Source organism: Capricornis sumatraensis, chromosome 6, assembly GCF_032405125.1.
Source record: "Capricornis sumatraensis isolate serow.1 chromosome 6, serow.2, whole genome shotgun sequence".
Taxonomy (NCBI): Eukaryota; Metazoa; Chordata; class Mammalia; order Artiodactyla; family Bovidae; genus Capricornis; species Capricornis sumatraensis.
In genome coordinates, this window is record NC_091074.1 from 58,997,002 (window position 1) to 59,018,145 (window position 21,144).

The following is a 21,144-nucleotide window of genomic DNA, read 5'->3' on the forward strand; positions in this document are numbered from 1 at the left end:
TTTCTGCTCATATAAGCAGTTGGAAAACGTTTTCTGCTCATATGACTCTCCAGAAGGAATAAACTATCCATTGTTCCCCTAATTATATTTAATCAAGGATCGCCTTTGAGGATATCACACACTTGTTTCCACAGGAGGCAATTTTGGTATATTCTTTTCCAAGAGACTTCCACCCATTATCAACTAAGAATATTACCTACCCTAAATCTTACATTTTAATGCAAGATTTTTACATTTATCTTTAGGATTTTTTAACTTAGTTTTTAAAGTGTGAAATGTTTAACTTAAAAGAAATTGTTAAGATTTTTATCTGAATTTAAGCTGAAAGATTTAGGGTAGGGTACAAATCAGGTTGGTTGGTTGTTTTTCTCAGAAAAAAATCACATCCAGAACAAACAATTCCCCTAAAATTCAAGGAGGAAAAAGATGTTTTATTGGAATGAGGTTGGACCAGGAAGTTGAGAATCAGAAGTCTGTCAGGGGTACCAAGAATTCTGTGACCATCAGAGGTTGGGAGATATGAAATATCATTTGCTAGGGAAAAAGTTCCCAACTTCTCTTTCTGGTTGTTATATTTGATTTTCAAAGTTCCCAAATTGTTGTTTACAGACTGTACTTTCAATGTACTTCAGGAAGGAAAGGGGAACACAGTTATTGCACAATGCATTTTTCTAAGTCATTGAAAGCCAAACTACACAACAGGTTTCCACTTCCACTGGGTATTGATTATTAAGACATTTCTTCTATATCTAATTTCTTCTGCTATTTTAAGATGAGAAAAAAAAATATTCTAGTCATAAGGAAGAGACCTTGAAATGACCTAAAAAGACAATTCTAAAAAAGTGATTAAACAAAAGAAAAGCAACTTTCTTCTTTAAAGAAGGTATCATTCAAATGATCACATATTTTGTGATTGTATTAAAAAGAAGAATGTTCTACCTTAGTCACTTCTAGCTACAAGCTGAGGAAGACTCTCTTTCCTAACCAAACGTGGGTCAGGCTCTTTCTGACTTGAGTCCTCTTTCTAACTAGGCCACAAACTTGGGCTCTCTCATTAGCTCACTTAGCCAATTTTTAGAATCCAGCTGAGTTAATTTAGCAAAAATCCCCCATGCTTGGTATCTGATCACTCTACTCTGGGCCACCTTCACCAAGTCTCCTGTTGAGTGGTCTAATAAGAATCCCCTAGCCTTGATGTTTCCTCTTAACCCTTTCCATTCACTTATGGTATCCTGCTCCTTGCCAATAAATCTCCACTTCCCTTGTATTTGGAGTTAAGCCCTATCTCTCTTGCCTCCTGAAAACTCCCATTGCAATCATATTTTCTTGACTGGTCTTCCTTGTTCTCTTTAACAAATGTCATGAAAAATTTTTCTTTAACAAAACCCATGCACCATACAAACACACACAGACACACACACACAAATCACTGTCTGTGGGTTAGAAAACAACACTGACAACATATTGGGATTCCAGTAATTCTTAGAAACTCTCTCCTGGGCTGAAACTTACAGAGCTTGTCCCTTCAGTTAAACTGAAATGAAGGACTCTGACAAAGGAGATCCCACAGAGAAGAACTTCAGATGACTCCTTCTGGGTAAGTGGCTCCTGTTCCTTCATCTACCACTCTGCTTTTCACACTCAGTATTTGCTGAACCCAAACACCAGCCAGCAAGATGCACTTTCCAGCTGAAATATCTCCACTAAAAGAGCTGCTTCTCAAAATGTGATTTCTCTTGGAAATAGTGGCTCTCCTTGCAAGGAATAGCTATTAGCAGCTCAAGAGACCAAAACATGAGCCTGAGAGGCTTGCCTCTTTATCTCATCCAAGAACAAAGATCCAATTTGTAAAGTCTTCTGCCAAAGTCACGGACTCCCTCCTAGTCTGTCTTAACACTGCCCCAGGGAATTCCCTGGCATTCCAGAGGTTAAGACTCCACACTGTCACTGCTATGTCCTGCGTTCAATCCCTGGTCAGGGAACTAAGATCCCACAAGCTGTGTGGTGTAGCAAAAAAAGAAAAGACTGCCCTAAAGACTCTAGCTAATACTATAAAGAGTTTAAATCTTAAGACTTTGGACTCTCTTTGTTTTAATCCAGCAAGATCACTTGACCTGATCACAGAACAATACTGACTACTTGGAATCTGAGTTTCTCTAGGCCAGATAAGGACAAAAATTGGGGGGGTTGGTTTTTATTTGTTTGCTTTAAATCACTTTAAACAGACACTAACAGAGGTGACAAAGTTCAGTCAGGATTAACTGATCCAGGCCAAGGATCTGTAAAGTACCCTCTGAACTGAAATCCTTTTGGGAGGAAAATTCTCTTTCCTAAGATAACAAGACTCAGTTTATAGGGAAAAAAAACCCTCTTAGCTCTTTAAAATATCAACAGGGGATATCTATTTCCTCCAGGAAGAAGAAAGGTGTTCTCATATTCAAAGGCCAACCTGCTCCACTATAAGCTAGTAACCTCTGCTGTTCTATGTTGTTGTTGTTTGGTCTGTAAGTCATGCCCAACTCCTCTGTGGCTCCATGGACTATAGGCTGCCCGCTAGGTTCCTCTGGGAAGTCCTCCCAAGTTTCCCAGGCAAGAATACTAGAGAGGGTTGCCATTTCCTTCTCCAGAGGATCTTCCCAACCCAGGGATGGAACCTGGGTCTCCTGCATTGGCAGATGAATTCTTTACCACTGAGCCACCTGGGAAGCTCATTCTGTTCTATATGCTTGTGTGCTAAGTCACTTCAGTCATGTCCCACTCTTGCGACGCTATGGACTGTAGCCCACCAGACTCCTCTATCCATGGGATTTCCCAGGCAAGAATATGGGAGTGGGTTGCCATTTCCTCCTCCAGGGAATCTTCCCGACCCAGGGATTGAACCTGAGTCTCTGTGGTCTCCTGCATTGCCACACAGGTTCTTTACAACTAATGCCACCTGGAAAGCCCTAAGACAATAAAAATAGCAGGTATCTTAGTTGGGTTACTGTAACAGAATACCAGAGGCTGGATGGCTCACACTACAAATATTTATTTCTCAACATTCTACAGGCTGGAAGTCCAAGATTGGGGTGCCCTCATGGTCGGGTTCTGGCGGGAACCCTCTTCTTATTTACAATAGCCCCCTGCTTACTATAATTTCACATGGCAGAGAAAGCATTCAATTGTGTCTCTTCTTGTAAGAGCACTAATCCCATTCATGAGAGCTCCACTCTGAAGACCTAATTATTTCCCAAAGGTTCCACCTCCGAATACCATCACATTGTAGATTGGAGCTTCAATATATGAACTTTGGAGGGACACAAACATTTAGTCCACAGCAGCAAGTTAACATTTTTTTCAGCACTCTCTATGCACCCACTTGCACAAGGCAAAGCACTTTGTTTATATTAACTCTGCCCCAGAGCATGTGGGAAGTAGTTGCAATTATTATCTCCATTTTACAAAAGAGGACACTGAGTCAGAGAGGTTGAGTAATTTTCACAAGAACACAATAGTTTATAAAAATGACACCAGGATTCAAACACAGGCAGTCAGATTCAAGTCCACGCCTTTAATGACTTCATTTCACCATCATTTACCCGCAGAACTTGCACATGTACCAATTCCTGAAGCTGAATAGTTATTTGGGGTTTACAAATCACTTTCCTGAAGATCTGATCTTCACACAAATCCCATAAGGTCCTTAGCAGATATAAGAGTGACATAAAACACATGAAATGCCCAGAAAAATCTCTGCTTCATACCCCAGCCTCTGTGGGTATCCTTAGACCCAGAGAGAGATATCAAGAGGGTCATGAACCCCTAGAAATTGTATAACAACTTTTGCATGGATATGAATACATGCATTTCTCAAGAGAAAATCTCAAGAGCTCTACTGAAAATAAGTGCTACACAAGGGTCTGAATATGCTGTTCTCCAAAGAAGGTATACAACCGACCAGGGAACACAGGCAGGTTTTTCACATCGTTAATCATTTAAATGCAAATCTAAATCACATAAGATACCGCTTCACACCTACTAGGATGGCTATAATCTAAAATTCAGACAATACAAAGTATTGGCAAGGATGGGGAGAAATTGGAACTCTCATAGATTGCTGGTGGGCATGAAAAGCTATACAGGCGCTGTGGAAAACAGTCAGGAGGTCTCTCAAATGGCTAAACATAGAATTACCATATGATCCCGCTAGTCCACTTCTAAGTATCTATCCAAGAGAAATGAAAACAACTGTCCACACAAAACCCTGTACATAAATGTTCATAGCAGTACAGATCAAAAAAAAAAAAAAAGCAAAATCAACAAAATATCCATCAATGGATGAATGGACAAATAAAACATGATATATCCACACAATGAAACATTATTCAGCAATACAAAGAAGTACTGTTACATGCTACAACATGGATGAAATGTGAAAATGTTATGTGAAGTGAAAGAAATCAGTCACAAAGGCATATACATTGTATGAGTCTATTTATATAAAATGCCCAGAATAGGCAAATCCATTGAAAAAGAAAGTACACCAGTGGTTGCCTGTGGCTGATGGAGATGGAGCGTGAGCTAAGGAGAAAGAGGGGTGTGGGGTGATGGATGCACAACTCTGTGAAGATAAAAAACTCATTAAATTGTATACTTTAAATGTGTGAATTATATGATATGTGAATATATCTCAATAAATCCACTAAAAAAAAATTTAAGAAGGAAGTGGCACAGGCAGAAAGGGAGAAAAGCCCAAAAATAAACCCATAAATAATTTGGATTTAACCATAGTGGAAAACAAAATACAGACATGTTTCTAACCGTAGCATAGGAAGAAAGCAGGCCATGAATGTGTTTTGTTCAGCCCTTTATAAAGTGTTTTCAAAAATCTTTGAAGCAACTAGAAAAATGTAAAAACCCAGAGGTTTCATGTTCAACAAAAAATCTATACATCCGCATTTTCCTTAACAAGGAGCAAAGTTTAAACAAACAACCAAGCAAAAAACAGAATCTGGTAATACTAGGCTGCATTCTAATTTGGCAGTGGTCTGTTAAGGCCAAGGGTGGGCAGTCATTTTTAGACAGAGCTTAAATTGCCCAGTAAGCCTGAGTGCCCAGCAGGTCAGGTTTCCACTGTGAGTTTCTGAGTCACTTATCTATAGCTTTCATCAGATTGTCAAAGGAATCTCTAACTCCAAGCACATTCACAACCTTTAGAAAGAAGCAGCCAGCAAACAGTGGCCATTTGCTTTACAGATAAGAAAACTGACCTAACTTGCCTGAGGCCAGGAGAATGTGCAGTCAGCAGTGAAACTACTTTTTCTGACTCTTGGTTACTTTCATTACTCTTCTGGCCTCCCTGCTGATATTTCTAGAGCATCTACAATTACCATATCCTGTTCTTTTCAGCAGCAAATGAGAGAAATCAGTGAGAAAGGAAAGAAACTCCTAGACCTTCCAAAATGGCATATGATTTTCAGGCTCTATGATCTTCTAATCACACACAAATTTTGCCTGGACCTAAATTCCTTTGGTTTGTATGGGCAACCTGAGCCATCTTCCTATCCCATAGCCCAAGAAAGATAAAGAGAATGTTAAACTCTCAGGACAAGGAAATAATCCCAAGAATACGTTTTCTCCAAGGTTACTAGCACTCCTGCTACAGAAAGCACAAATTCCTAACAGATAAAAATGGTTCCACCCTGGGACAGGTGGTTTGCTGATGTCAAAAATGACTATTTGGGCTTCCCTAGTGGCTCAGTCTGGAGAAGCCAATGGCACCCCACTCCAGTACTCTTGCCTGGAAAATCCCATGGACGGAGGAGCCTGGAAGGCTGCAGACGCTGAGGGTCAGACACGACTGAGTGACTTCACTTTCACTTTTCACTTTCATGCATTGGAGAAGGAAATGGCAACCCACTCCAGTGTTCTTGCCTGGAGAATCCCAGGACGGGGGAGACTGGTGGGCTGCCATCTATGGGGTCACACAGAGTCAGACACAGCTGAAGTGACTTAGCAGTGGCTCAGTCAGAGAAGGCAATGGCAACCCACTCCAGTACTCTTGCCTGGAAAATCCCATAGACGGAGGAGCTTGGTAGGCCACAGTCCATGGGGTCGCTAAGAGTTGGACCCAATTGAGCAACTTCACTTTCACTTTCACTTTCATGCACTGGAGATGGAAATGGCCAGCCACTCCAGTGTTCTTGCCTGGAGAATCCCAGGGACAGGGGAACCTGGTGGGCTGCCATCTATGGGGTCGCACAGAGTCAGACACTACTGAAGCAACTTAGCAGCAGCAGCAGTGGCTCAGTAGCCTGGTCGGCTACAGTCCATGGGGCCACAAAGAGTTGGAGCAACTAACACTTTCACTTGAACTTTCACTTTTAGTGGCTCAGTGGTAAAGAACCTGCCTGCTAATGCAGGAGACACAGGTTCCATCACTGGTCTAGGAAGATCCCATAAGTCATGAAGCAATTAATTCCGTGCACCACAACTATTGAGCCTGTGCTCTAGAGCCTGGGAACAAGGACTGCACAGCCCATATGCCAAACTACTGAAGCCCACACACCCTAAAGCCCGTGTTCTGCAACAAGAGAATAGTTCCAGGTCTCTGCAGCTAGAGAAAAGCCTGCACAGCAACAAAGACCCACAATAGCCAAAAATAAATAAATAAATAAAATTAATTTTTTTTAAATAAAGTACATAGTAAAAAAAAAAAAAGACTATTTACAAGAAGCTCCAAGTCCACAATAGGTAAAGTGAGGAGAGAATGTCACTTGTTTATAGTCATCTACCCCACCAAGCTTTGAGTTTGCCTGGAAAGAAAATTCTATATGATGCCCACACATAGTTTAGGGAGAAGTGGGAGAATAAAGAACAACCCATTCTCTGAGATCTGCTCTTACTGAAAAGGACTAATGATGAAAATAGCCAAATCTGAGCATCAGAGAAGACCTCTTAGTCCACCTGACATATGATCTCAGTAGTACTGAAAAGTAAAAGTATAATTTAAAATAAGGAGTGTGTGTGTGTGTGTGTGTGTGTATAAAGGTGACAGTGAATAACTGAAGATTCACTGATGGATATGTGAGAGTGGGCTGGGGATGTGCATGTATGAAAGGCTGATGTTCTGAGCAATGATGACAAGGTTTTACTACAGACCTTTTTAACAACATTTGATCTGAGCTCAGAGAAACAGAAAAAAAAAAAAAGAAGAAGAACAATCCAGTTCACCAGGCTGATCTCTCCAATCCAAAACACACAGCATGTCTGCAACCCCTGGATACCTGACTCTTATCCGATCTGGGTGGGCTTCAAGATCCAGAGCCAGCAAATAGCAGAGGATCATTCCACATCAGGCCAGGGCTGGAAAATAAATGCCAGCTGGGAAACTGCAGGAGAACCAGGGCCAGGGAAGGCACCTGTCTGTGCCATGCAAGCAGTAAGTCATCTTCTCCAGTCAAAACAGACCAGAAGGCTCTTGCAGAGAGGCACGTGCTTACAAAACCAGGAAAAGAATGAAACTTTTAAGGCAAACAAAATGACCACTTCTCACTTCTCTCAATTGTGTAATTCTGAAATAGTCTCAAAGTTTATCTGTGCCATAAACAACTTAGGAACCTTTTCCCCAGAGATATGGAAATGCCAAAACTCGTGGAAAAAAAATGAACAATAGCACTGGGCTACCACCAACAAAGGGACATGCTAAAGGTTCTGGTGCCACGAAGAGTTTCTAGGGAAGTCCATTGTTACCTCAACCCCTAAAAGAGCCATGATTCCATGCAAAAGCTGAACCCAGCTGAAAACAGGTTCAATCATGAATTCAAAGTATAGGACAGGGCTACCCTGGTGGCTCAGTGGTAAAGAACTGGCCTGTCAATGCAGGAGGCAGTCTCAATCCCTGGTCTGGGAAAATGCCACATGCCACGGAGCAACAGAGCCTAAGCACCACAACTACTGAGCCTGTGCTCTAGAGCTCGGGAGCCACAACTGCTGAAGCCCATACGCCCTACAGCCTGTGCTCCACAACAAAAGCAGCTGCTGCAATGAAAACCCGTGCCCCACAGCCAGAGAGCAGTCCCCGATCTCTGCAACCAGAGAAAAGCAGTGGAGACCCAGCGCTGTGAAAAATAAAATAAAAATTACAAAGTAAAGGACAAATCCCGCTATGGAGCTTGTGTGAATTTTTTTTCTTATTTTTTAAAAAAGGTGGTAAAATACACATAATGTAGAATTTACCATCTTAGCCATTTTATAGTCCACAGTTTAGTATTATTAACTATATTTAAATTTGTGCAACCAAACCCTAGGATGTTTTCACCCTGCAAAAATTAAACTTTATTCCCATTACACAACTTCTCATTTCCCAGTCTTCCAGGCTCTAGCAACCATCATTCTACTTTTTCTTTCTGTGCACTGGACTACTTTAGACATCTCACATAAATGGAATCATTCAATATTTGTCTGACTGAGCATTGCATCTAGCAAAATGTCCTCAAGGTTCATCCATGATGTAGCATGGTATAGGAATTCCTTCCTTTTTAAGGCTGAATAATATTCCATTGTATGTGTATATCACAGTTGTTTATCTATTCAGAATATCCATTTCTGTGTCTCAGAGGTATGGTTCTGTTGCGCTGGTGGCACAGAAGTTATGGAGTCCAATTTGTAATGGTTGTTTTCTACAGAGAAAGACAAACAGACTTGGTTGAATGATGTGTGTACTCCAGGAGGGGAAAAACAAGCTCATTAAAGCTGCAGCTGCACTCAATTCCATCATCTAGAACCATCTCACCATCCCTGTCTACCTCAAAAATAAAGGTTTTGTTAACTGTATATTCCCAGGTTCTGGAACAGGATTTAGCACATAGTTAACACTCAGTAATTATTTATTGGCTGAGTGAAACTAGAAAAGTAATTGTTCAGAAAATTTTATATGCTTGATTTTGAATGACTCAATTCATCTGAATATATTAGCCAGGAAAGCATCAGTTTGTATTAACATGGAAAAATAGTCCAAGAACTACTTTTAAAGGAATCAGGTTGTATATCAATAATCAGTATAATTTCCTTTATGTAAAAATAAATGCACAAATCAAAACAATATATTGTATATAATAATAATGTACCTAAATAATATTCTTCAAATTCAATGGTTTGGTTACTTCTGGGTTTAAGAGAGATGAGGACCAAGACAGAAAGGAAATTTTCTGTTTGAATTTCTACTTGTAGGGTTTGAATTATTTACCAAAAGAACATATTTTTGTATTATTAGTGAAACTTTGGTAAGGAAAAAAAATATGGAAGGATAATATGTCACAAGAATACACTGATTCAGGGACTTCCCTGGTGGTGCCTGGTTAAGATTCACCTTCCAAGTGCAGGGAAGTGTGTGTTCAATCCCTGGTCAGGGAACTAAGTTCCTGCAGGCCTTGCTACCAAAAAATAAAACAGACACAATATTGTAACAAATTCAATACAGACCTTAAAAATGATCCACATCAAAAAAATATTTTAAAAAAAGGAATACATTGATTCAGTTTACTTTACATGTAACCTTTCTCAGAGACCTACTGGAGAATGTGCTCCACCAAAATAATGGGAAATAAGAAAGACAACGATATGGGATACAAGAACAGGATCCAGCACTAGAGAGACTCAAAGGGAAACTTTGAGTTAACTATATTCTGAAAATAGATGGAAGGAAGAGAAAAGATGTTAGTGATAGGTGCAGGAACTTAGAAGAAAGCTAAATACTCATATTCCGTTCTGGAAAAGCAGTGCATAAATACTAAACCTGAAAAATCAAGAAGAGTAATAGAAGCATTATTTAGACATGAATAAGTACAAGCTGCGTGGTAGGCTGCAGTCCATGGGGTCGCTAAGAGTCGGACACGACTGAGCGACTTCAGTTTCAATTTTCACTTTCATGCATTGGAGAAGGAAATGGCAACCCACTCCAGTATTCTTGCCTGGAGAATCCCAGGGACGGGGCAGCCTGGTGGGCTGCCGTCTATGGGGTCACACAGAGTTGGACACGACTGAAGTGACTTAGCAGCAGCAGCTAAAGAACAGAAAAGGCAATGGCAGCCCACTCCAGTACTCTTGTCTGGGAAATTCCATGGATGGAGGGGCCTGGTAGGCTACAGTCCATGGGGTCGCTAAGAGTCGGACACGACTGATGCGACTTAGCAGCAGCAGCAGCTAAAACAGATGAACATGACTGCTCTTTCTGAAAAGAAGAAAATGACACAAGTTCTGCTGTTTTTGGTAATGAACCTTATGGAATTATTTGTTTCGGAACTACGTGTATATACAACTTCAATCAAACTAAGAAGTAAAAAAAGAGAAAAATCACAACTGAGGCCCACATCAGAAAACCATACCTAATGGGGGTAGGGGGTCACCAGGTGTCAGTCAAGCCAGAATATCCAACACTTTATCAGTCATGGAAGAATCCAAAGCAAATGAAAAACGAAACAACAAAATTTTTATACAGGGAAAAAAGAAATTCAAGAACTCAGTCCCCACTTTGGTAGTTAAAAATGAATCACCTTCTCCCTAGGAACAAATGCTCAAAATCCGGTGCATGGTATCCATTTCTTAATGTTTTAAACCACTACTCTGGACTCCAATCTTAACTGTTCTCCCTCAACTTCATTTTCCTCACCTATAAACCAGTGTGGTGGAAGTGGGTGGGTGGTGATACTTAGATCTTACAGGATTATTCTCTGGGTGAAATAATAACAAACTTCTGTAATCCAACAAATGTTAGGCGTTATTTGAAATGTTACTGTATATATAGCATCTCATTTAATGTTCAAACTACAATCCTCATCCCATTTTCCAGATGAGGAAGCCGAAGTACAGAGGTTTCAGTAATTTGCTCAATATCGTAGCTACTGGTGAAGCGAGGATGCGAATTCGGCTGATCTGGCTTTAACAGCTTGTACCAAAAACCAGACTATGCCGAAATGCAAGAATAAAATGCGCACAGTAAACCGTACTACTTCACACATGTGTGCCAGTCCACACAAAACAGGTAGGTGATAGCCAGTTCGAGGTCTGGCCGCATCACAAGAGACCAAGGCACAACCAGGGTCTCCACTCCTGTCCACGATTCCCCAAGCTCCTTCAAGGCTCCCCAGCAGCCAGGGGCGCCCTCCCTTTCCCCCCTACAAAAAAAAAAACTTCCCATCGCACTTCGGACAGGAGTCGGGAGGAGCCAGCGCGCAGCGCTCGCAGCGAGCCCCGGCGGTGGGAGGTAGAGGATGGAGCGGAGCCCAGGGAGGGGACTCCGGGAAGGTGTTTGGGGCGGCGGCGTTTACCTTGACCTGCACTCTCATCGCTCCGGGAATCCGGGGCGGTCCTCGCGGGGACCTGTAAGGGTGCAGGCAGTGGCCTGGGCACTTCTCCCGCCGCCTCCCGGAGCCGCGACGCCCGGCTTCTCCAGGTCTGCGCCGCCCAGACGTGCCTCTCCGCTCCGAACCGAGCCTTCTCTCCTCCCGGGGGCCGGCTCACGCCACGTCCGGACTCCTCCGCCGCCCGGCCGGAGTGGAACCAGAGAACTGCCTCCTCTCCCGCGACGGGTTCCCCACCGCCCTAAGCGGACCCCCAGCCCCGTTAGGTTTCCGGTCTGATACCACCTCCGCGCTGGCCCCGTTCCAGCTCCCGGAACCTGGGCTGTGGGGCGTGCACTTAAGTGTCCTACGGTAGCGAACCCTCAAATATGATAATCGGCTCCGGGTGGAGACCAGAGGAGTTGAGAGCAGATATTTCGTAAGTCCCATCTATTCGAGATTCTAGTTAAATAACGCGTGGCCGGCCCCACCTACAAAGCACCCAGGGCACTGGGCTCAAATCTGGTAAAGTCACCAAGGACTCAGCCCCGCCGACTGGCAGCCCGGCTTACCTGTAAGCGCTCCGCCGCGGAACGAGCGCTCATCCTGGACTTGCAGGCCCCGCTACCAAAGCCTTATCTGAGCTTCTGACTTGTGGAGTCAGATCTGAGCTCCACCTCCACACGCTGCCTTTTACAGCAGTATAGATTTGTCACCATACCTTTTGGCCTCAGTTACCTCCCATGTAGAAAGGTGATTCCGACCTTACCTGGCTTGAGTATAGGGAGGGTCAGATGGGATTTTCATCATCATCACAGATATATCTAATTGTATATTTAATTGTGTTGGTCTTGTCGAGTCAGCGTGGTGTTGGGAGGACACGGGGGCGGGGGGATAACCTAACAAGCAGTCTTTTACTATCTGGGAGTTATTGGATGTTAGGTGACCCCTCTGGGCCTGGGTTTGTTTATCTACACAGTGGGAACGAGGGTGAATAAACCCCTTTCCTCAGAGGCTATTCTGAAATCCAGAAGATACAATCAAAAGCTTTGTGATTTCTGTATTTTCGGTGGGTTACCCTGGTTAGGCAGTCTTTTTAAGGCTGCCGTCAGTTACTGTGGGTGAATCCTAGTATGTTGGCAGAGATGAGGCTCACTTATTACAAGTGTAGTTAACAATGGTAGCTATTCATCCTTAACTGACTTCAAATTAGTCCATTCTGAATTTCTGCCCAGTGAGCTCACATTTGCAGACACTTTTTTTTTCACTTGTTTTCTTCTTCTTTTTTTCCTTCTTGTTGGCCACACCAGGCAGCATGCATACACACTTGCTAAAGTCACTTCAGTCATGTGACCCTATGGACTGTAAACAGGCAGGCTCCTCTGTCCATGGGATTCTCCAGCAAGAATATTGGAGTGGGTTGCCATGTTTATATGGGACCTTAATTCCCCCACCCAGGGATGAACCTGAACTCCCTGCCATGGAAGAGCAAAGTCTGAACTGCCGGACTGCCAATGGAAGTCCTTTCTCTCATTTCTCAATGTGGTTTTAATTTTTCTTTGTTAGAAAACTTGAACATCTCATTTGCATATTAACATTTTGTTGTTGTTTGTTTTTCTATTAATACATTTACTCTCTTTCTCCTTGACCCAGTTCCCTCAAAATTTTAATGTGAGCAGTTAACTGATTCAGGAGCCCCGCTAAGGCATGTAAGCACCTGTTGATTGGTATTTCTCCATACATCTCCTCTGTTGGTCTGTCTCAGCACTAGAGACTGGGAGCTCTCAAATATCTGCAGACCCCCAAGAAAACTAAACATTTGGAACTCAAGATTCTTAAGAGTGTTGGTACACTGTAATTAACATCTGGTGGCTCAGACGGTAAAGCGTCTTCCTGCAATTCGGGAGACCCAGGTTCGATTCCTGGGTCAGGAAGATCCCCTGGAGAAGGAAATGGCAACCCACTCCAGCACTCTTGCCTGGAAAATCCCATGGACGGAGGAGCCTGATATGCTACAGTCCATCGGGTCGCAAAGAGTCAGACACGACTGAGTGACTTCACTTCACTTAACCTCTTTGGTAAATTTACATGTCAGGATAGTCATATATACTTTTCAGATCAAGCCTCAAGGCAGAGTCTAAAATATCAGGACACTTCTAGGACGTAAAACATCTGATGTGCTAGTATAAGGTGCCTTTGGTCTCCAAGTTGTAACAGAAACAACTGAGGCATTTGTTAAAAGTGCAGATTCCCAGGCCCCACCCAGGCCACCTAAACCATCTATATAATTTCTGGGGTGGGGCCCAGGAATCTGTATCTTTCACAAGTACCTCACTCAACTTAAAACTTGTCTTAAAAAAAAAAAATCTGGCCACAAGTATACTTTTGCCTAGTGGAGAGCAATGAAATTTAAACTTTAGAGTGTTCATTAGTAGTTCAGGGTGGTTTAATTCTAGCCAACAAATATTTCCTGAACACAGACTGCTTGTCAGACATCCTGCTGGGTGCTGGGAAAACAAAGATGAATAAGACATTGTCCAGTCCTCAAGAAGCGTGGGGTTGTAGGGAAGAGGAACAATTAAAAGTGAAACAGTACCTGGGTCACCACTGGTAACATTCATCAACATACACAGCTTTATTTTCTCATTTATTGTCCTTTCCTAGTCCCTTTCTTCCTCTTCCCTTCCTTTTCTCCTTTGTTTTCTTCTTTATCAGATCTCTGTTTTTACCCTGAACGCTGTAAATGTTTTATTCCTGATCTAACATGGTTTTAAGGCACTAACTTTTATAGTCAACCTAGTGATTTCAAAATGAAGGGAAACAGCTGACTTTTCAACAGAGAAAAATGAGTAGACAACACTTTTTTTTATATGTAAAAATGTTTTTTGTTTGGTTTTGGCCATGTTGCACAGCTTGCGAGGTCTTAGTTCTCTGACCAGGGATTGAACTGGTGCTCCTCACAATGAAAGCACAGAATTCTAACCACTGGACCACCAGGGAATTCCCTATATGTGAAAATCTTAACGAGTCCCAGTTACTAGGGACTACTAAGGAGTAGGTTCTAATAGATGCATTCTTCTCCTAAAGAAAATTTTACAAGCTTGGATTTGGCTCATTTTCCTTAATTTGGATAAATAACTCTCTTTGCACCAACAAGAACAACACCATGAGAAACTCATGAACAATGAATCATAGTGTATCTCCTGTTCATGGCTTTCACTTTGGGTAGCCACCACTAATTTCCTTTCAGAAGCATAAAAGAAACAAAATAAATGTGCATTCTGAAGTGGGTAATGGAAATGATGATAAATCTAGAGGGCATTTCACATTGGGAGAAGTTTAAAGGTATGGGTTATTAATTTAAATAAAGATGGGGGCTTCCCAGGTAATGCCAGTGGTAAAGAGCACACCTGCCAATGCAGGAGACTTTAGAATATGATTTGTCGTTCATTTGCGTCTGACTCTTGCAACCCCATAGACTGTACCCTGCCTGGCTCCTTTGTCCATGGGATTCTTCAGGCAAGAATACTGGAGTGGGTTGCCATTTTCTTCTCCAGGGGATCTTCCCGACCCAGGAATCAAACCCAGGTCACCTGCATTGCAGGCAGACTATTTTACTGATTGAGCTATGAGGGAAGACTTTAGAGACACAAGTTCAGTCCATGAGTAAGGAAGATCCCCTGGAGGAGGACATGGCAACCCACTCCATATTCTTGCCAGGAGAATCCCATGGCCAGAGGAACTTGGCGGGCTACAGTCCATAGGGTCACAAAAAGTCAGACACAACGGAAGCACAGTATAGCACATGCTTCCAGTAAGGAAGGATAAAATCCAGACCTCCAGTCCATTTTTGTGTGACTGTTTCTGTTTTCAAACCTTCCCATTCAAACCAAAGGTGGTAAGTTTGAATTGCATCCATTTATTTTCCTGCTGCTGCTGCTGCTGCTAAGTTGCTTCAGTCGTGTCCAACTCTGTGCAACCCACAGACGGCAGCCCATCAGGCTCCCCCGTCCCTGGGATTCTCCAGGCAAGAACACTGGAGTGGGTTGCCATTTCCTAAACAGCTACAAATCAAATTTCCTTTTGAAAGGCAGCAATATATTTTCTTATGCCTACTGAATAGATGTTTTTTCTTATTCAGTGCTTCTGTGGGAGTATGCTCCCAATTTGTTTTTCTGCTATGAAAATGGATCACTTATCCTGTCACATAAACAAAGATTAAAATATTCATGGCTGATAAGGGGAGAAACAGGAACCCTCAGATACTTTTGTTAAGAGTTTAAAATGAGACCCTTTTGGAAGGCATGTTAGAGATCTGGGGGCTTCCCTGGTGACTCAGCTGGTAAAGAATTTGCCTCCAATGTGGGAGACCTGGTTCAATCCCTCAGATGAGAAGATCCCCTGGAGAAGGGAAAGGCTACCCACTTTAGTATTCTGACCTGGAGAATTCCATGGACTGTGTAGTTCAGGGGTCTCAAAGAGTCAGGCATGACTGAGTGACTATCACTTCACTAGAGAGATTTGGATTCAAGGCATAAACTTTTCCATCACAATTTCAGCATTAGAACTTCATATTTCAGAAACGCACTAAGATATATGTATAAGGATATACACAGTAGCACCCTTTGTAATGAAGAGAGATTACCAATAATCCAAACAGCCATTAGTGGGTGCTTAAATAAACTGTGATGTGTCCATACCGTAAAATACCATGCACCTTTTAAAAGAATGAGTTACCACGCAAGGGCCAACAAGCTCCAGAGCAAGACATACCACACAAATTCTCCAGCAACACAGGAACATAACCCTGAGCCTCAATATACAGGCTGACCAAAGTCACACCAAACCCACTGACATCTCAAAACTTATTACTGGACACTTCATTGCACTCCAGAAAGAAGAAATCCAGCTCCACCCACCAGAACACTGACATAAGCTTCCCTAACCGGAAAACCTTGACAAGCCACCCGTCCAACCCCACCCACAGCAAGGAACCTCCACAATAAAGAGGAACCACCAACTGCCAGAACACAGAAAGGCCACCCCAAACACAGCAATATCAGTTCAGTTCAGTCGTTCAGTCGTGTCTTTGCGACCCCATGAATCACAGCACGCCAGGCCTCCCTGTCCATCACCAACTCCCGGAGTTCACTCAAACTCATGTCCATCGAGTCAGTGATGCCATCCAGCCATCTCATCCTCTGTTGTCCCCTTCTCCTCCTGCCCCCAATCCCTCCCAGCATCAGTTCAGTTCAGTTCAGTTCACTTGTTCAGTCGTGTCCGACTCTTTGTGACCCCATGAATCGCAGCATGCCAGGCCTCCCTGTCCATCACCAACTCCTGAAGTTCACTCAGACTCACATCCATTGAGTCAGTGATGCCATCCAGCCGTCTCATCCTCTGTCGTCCACTTCTCCTCCTGCCCCCAATCCCTCCCAGGAGCAGAGTCTTTTCCAATGAGTCAACTCTTCGCATGAGGTGGCCAAAGTATTGGAGTTTCAGCTTCAGCATCAGTCCTTCCAATAAACACCCAGGACTGATCTCCTTTAGGATGGACTGGTTGGATCTCCTTGCAGTCCAAGGGACTCTCAAAAGTCTTCTCCAAAACCACAGTTCAGAAGCATTAATTCTTTGGCACTCAGCTTTCTTCACAGTCCAACTCTCACATCCATACATGACCACAGGAAAAACCATAGCCTTGACTAGACAGACCTATGTTGGCAAAGTAATGTCTCTGCTTTTTAATATGCTGTCTAGGTTGGTCATAACTTTCCTTCCAAGGAGTAAGCGTCTTTTAATTTCATGGCTGCAGTCACCATCTGCAGTGATTTTGGAGCCCCCAAAAATAGTCTGACACAGTTTTCACTGTTTCCCCAGCTATTTCCCATGAAATGATGGGAACAGATGCCATGATCTTAGTTACACAGCAATATAAACAAGATGAAAAGGCAGAGAAATACCCAGCAGGTAAGGGAACAGGATAAATGCCCACCAAACCAAACAAAAGAGGAAGAGATAGGGATACTGATAAAAGGATTACTGATAGGGAATCCTGATGAAGAATTCCAAATAATGATAGTGAAAATGATCCAAAATCTTGAAAACAAATTGGAGTTACAGATAAATAGCCTGGAGACAAGGATCCAGAAGATACAAGAAAGGTTTAACAAGGACCTAGGGGAGCTGGGGGCGGTGAGCAGATACAAGGTAAGGGCCAACCAAGTTGGGCGGGTCATGGTGGAGAGGTCTGACAGAATGTGGTCCACTGGAGAAGGGAATGGCAAACCACTTCAGTATTCTTGCCTTGAGAACCCCATGAACAGTATGAAAAGGCAAAATGATAAGATACTGAACGAAGAACTCCCCAGCTCAGTAGGTGACCAATATGCTACTGGAGATCAGTGGAGAAATAACTCCAGAAAGAATGAAGGGATGGAGCCAAAGCAAACACAATACCCAGTTGTGGATGTGACTGGTGATAGAAGCAAGGTCTAATGCTGTAAAGAGCAATATTGCATAGGAACCTGGAACGTCAGGTCCATGAATCAAGGCAAATTGGAAGTGGTCAAACAAGAGATGGCAAGAGTGAACGTTGACATTCTAGGAATCAGCGAACTAAAATGGACTGGAATGGGTGACTTTAACTCAGATGACCATTATATCTACTACTGTGGGCAGGAATCCCTTAGAAGAAATGGAGTAGCCATCATGGTCAACAAAAAAGTCCATAATGCAGTACTTGGATGCAATCTCAAAAATGACAGAATGATCTCTGTTCGTTTCCAAGGCAAACCATTCAATATCACAGTAATCCAAGTCTATGCCCCAACCAGTAACACTGAAAAAGCTGAAGTTGAACGGTTCTATGAAGACCTACAAGACCTTTTAGAACTAACACCCAAAAAAGATGTCCTTTTCATTATAGGGGACTGGAATGCAAAAATAGGAAGTCAAGAAACACCGGGAGTAACAGGCAAATTTGGCCTTGGAATACGGAATGAAGCAGGGCAAAGACTAATAGAGTTTTGCCAAGAAAATGCACTGGTCATAGCAAACACCCTATTCTAACAACACAAGAGAAGATTCTACACATGGACATTACCAGATGGTGAAAACCAAAATCAGATTGATTATATTCTTTGCAGCCAAAGATGGAAAAGCTCTATACAGTCAGGAAAAACACAACTGGGAGCTGACTGTGGCTCAGATCATAAACTCCTTCTTGACAAATTCAGAATTAACTTGAAGAAAGTAGGGAAAACCACTAGACAATTCAGTTATGACCAAAATCAAATCTCTTATGATTATACAGTGGAAGTGAGAAATAGATTTAAGGGACTAGATCTGAGAGATAGAGTGCCTGATGAACCATGGATGGAGGTTCGAGACATTGTACAGGAGACAGGGATCAAGACTATCCCCATGGAAAAGAAATGCAAAAAAGCAAAATGGCTGTCTGGGGAGGCCTTACAAATAGGTGTGAAAAGAAGAGAAGTGAAAAGCAAAGGAGAAAAGGAAAGATATAAGCATCTGAATACAGTGTTCCAAAGAACAGCAAGAAGAGATAAGAAAGCCTTCCTCAGCAATCAATGCAAAGAAATACAGGGAAACAACAGAATGGGAAAGACTAGAGATCTCTTCAAGAAAGTTAGAGATACCAAGGGAACATTACAGGCAAAGATGGGCTCGATAAAGGACATAAATGGTATGGACCTAACAGAAGCAGAAGATACTAAGAAGAGGTGGCAAGAATACACAGAAGAACTGTACAAAAAAGATCTTCACGACCCAGATAATCAGGATGGTGTAATCACTCACCTAGGGCCAATCATCCTGGAATGTGAAGTCAAGTGGGCCTTAGAAAGCATCACTACAAACAAAGGTTGTGGAGGTGATAGAATTCCAGTTGAGCTATTTCAAATCCTGAAAGATGATGCTGTGAAAGTGCTGCACTCAATATGCCAGCACATTTGGAAAACTCAGCAGTGGCCACAGGACTGGAAAAGGTCAGTTTTCATTCCAATCCCAAAGAAAGGCAAGGCCAAAGAATGCTCAAACTACTGCACAATTGCACTCATCTCACACGCTAGTAAAGTAATGCTCAAAATTCTCCAAGCCAGGCTTCAGCAATACGTGAACTGTGAACTACCTGATGTTCAAGCTGGTTTTAGAAAAGGCAGAGGAATCAGACATCAAATTGTCAACATTCGCTGGATCATGGAAAAAGCAAGAGAATTCCAGAAAACATCTATTTCTGGTTTATTGACTATGCCAAAGCCTTTGACTGTGTGGATGACAATAAACTGTGGAAAATTCTGAGATGGGAATACCAGACCACCTGACCTGTCTCTTGATAAATTTGTATGCAGGCCAGGAAGCAACAGTTAGAACTGGACCTGGAACAACAGACTGGTTCCAAATAGGAAAAGGAGTACGTCAAGGCTGTATATTGTCACCCTGCTTATTTAACTTATATGCAGAGTACATCATGAGAAACTCTGAGCTGGAAGAAGCATAAGCTGGACTCAAGATTGCTGGGAGAAATATCAGTAATGTCAGATATGCAGATGACACCACTCTTATGGCAGAAAGTGAAGAGGAACTAAAAAGCCTCCTGATGAAAGTGAAAGTGGAGAGTGAAAAAGTTGGCTTAAAGCTCAACATTCAGAAAACGAAGATCATGGCATCTGGTCCCATCACTTCATGGGAAATAGATGGGGAAACAGTGTCAGACTTTACTTTTTTGGGCTCCAGAATCACTGCAGATGGTGACTGCAGCCATGAAATTAAAAGACACTTACTCCTTGGAAGGAAAGTTATGACCACCCTAGACAGCATATTGAAAAGCAGAGACATTACTTTGCCAACAAAGGTCCGTCTAGTCAAGGCTATGGTTTTTCCAGTGGTCATGTATGGATGTGAGAGTTGGACTGTGAAGAAATTTGAGTGCCAAAGAATTGATGCTTTGGAACTGTGGTTTTGGAGAAGACTTTTGAGAGTCCCTTGGACTGCAAGGAGATCCAACCAGTCCATTCTGAAGGAGATCAGCCCTGAGATTTCTTTGGAAGGAATGATGCTAAAGCTGAAAGTCCAGTACTTTGGCCACCTCATGCGAAGAGTTGACTCATTGGAAAAGCCTCTGCTGCTGGGAGGGATTGAGGGCAGGAGGAGAAGTGGACGACAGAGGATTTGATGGCTGGATGGCATCACTGACTTGATGGACGTGAGTCTGAGTGAACTCCAGGAGTTGGTGATGGACAGGGAGGCCTGGCATGCTGTGATTCATGGGGTAGCAAAGAGTTGGAAATGACTGAGTGACTGAACTGAACTGAACTGAACTGAGGGGAGCCTGATGGGCTGCCGTCTGTGGGGTCGCACAGAGTCAGACACGACTGAAGCAACTTAGCATCAGCAGCAGAAGAAGAAATAAAAAGAGTCAGTATATAATGAATAAATGAGATCAAAAACACTCTGGAGGGAACCAACAGTGGAATAAAGGAGTTAGAAGATAGGATAAGTGAAATAGAAGCTAGAATGGTAGAAATAAATGAATCAGAGAGGAAAAAGAGAAAAGAATTAAAAGAAATGAGGACAACATCAGAGACCTCTGGGATATGTTAAACACCCGAACATTCGAATCATAGCAGTCCCAGAAGAAGAAGACAAAAAGAAAGACTGTGAGAAAATACTTGAGGAGATAATAGTTGAAAACTTCCGTAAAATGGGGAAGGAAATAATCACCCAAGTCCAAGAAGCCCAGAGAGTCCCAAACAGGATAAACCCAAGGCAAAACACCCCAAGACACATATTAATCAAGTTAACAAAG

At 42.6% G+C, this 21,144-nt stretch overlaps 1 non-coding gene across 1 annotated transcript; it reads left to right on the forward strand.

The window, feature by feature from the left end:
* The first annotated feature begins 6,891 nt into the window (after window positions 1-6,891).
* Window positions 6,892-6,973, forward strand: LOC138081577 (small nucleolar RNA U2-19). The gene has a single exon (XR_011145032.1). It is a non-coding gene; the product is annotated as a small nucleolar RNA U2-19 (small nucleolar RNA).
* Window positions 6,974-21,144: the final 14,171 nt, after the last annotated feature.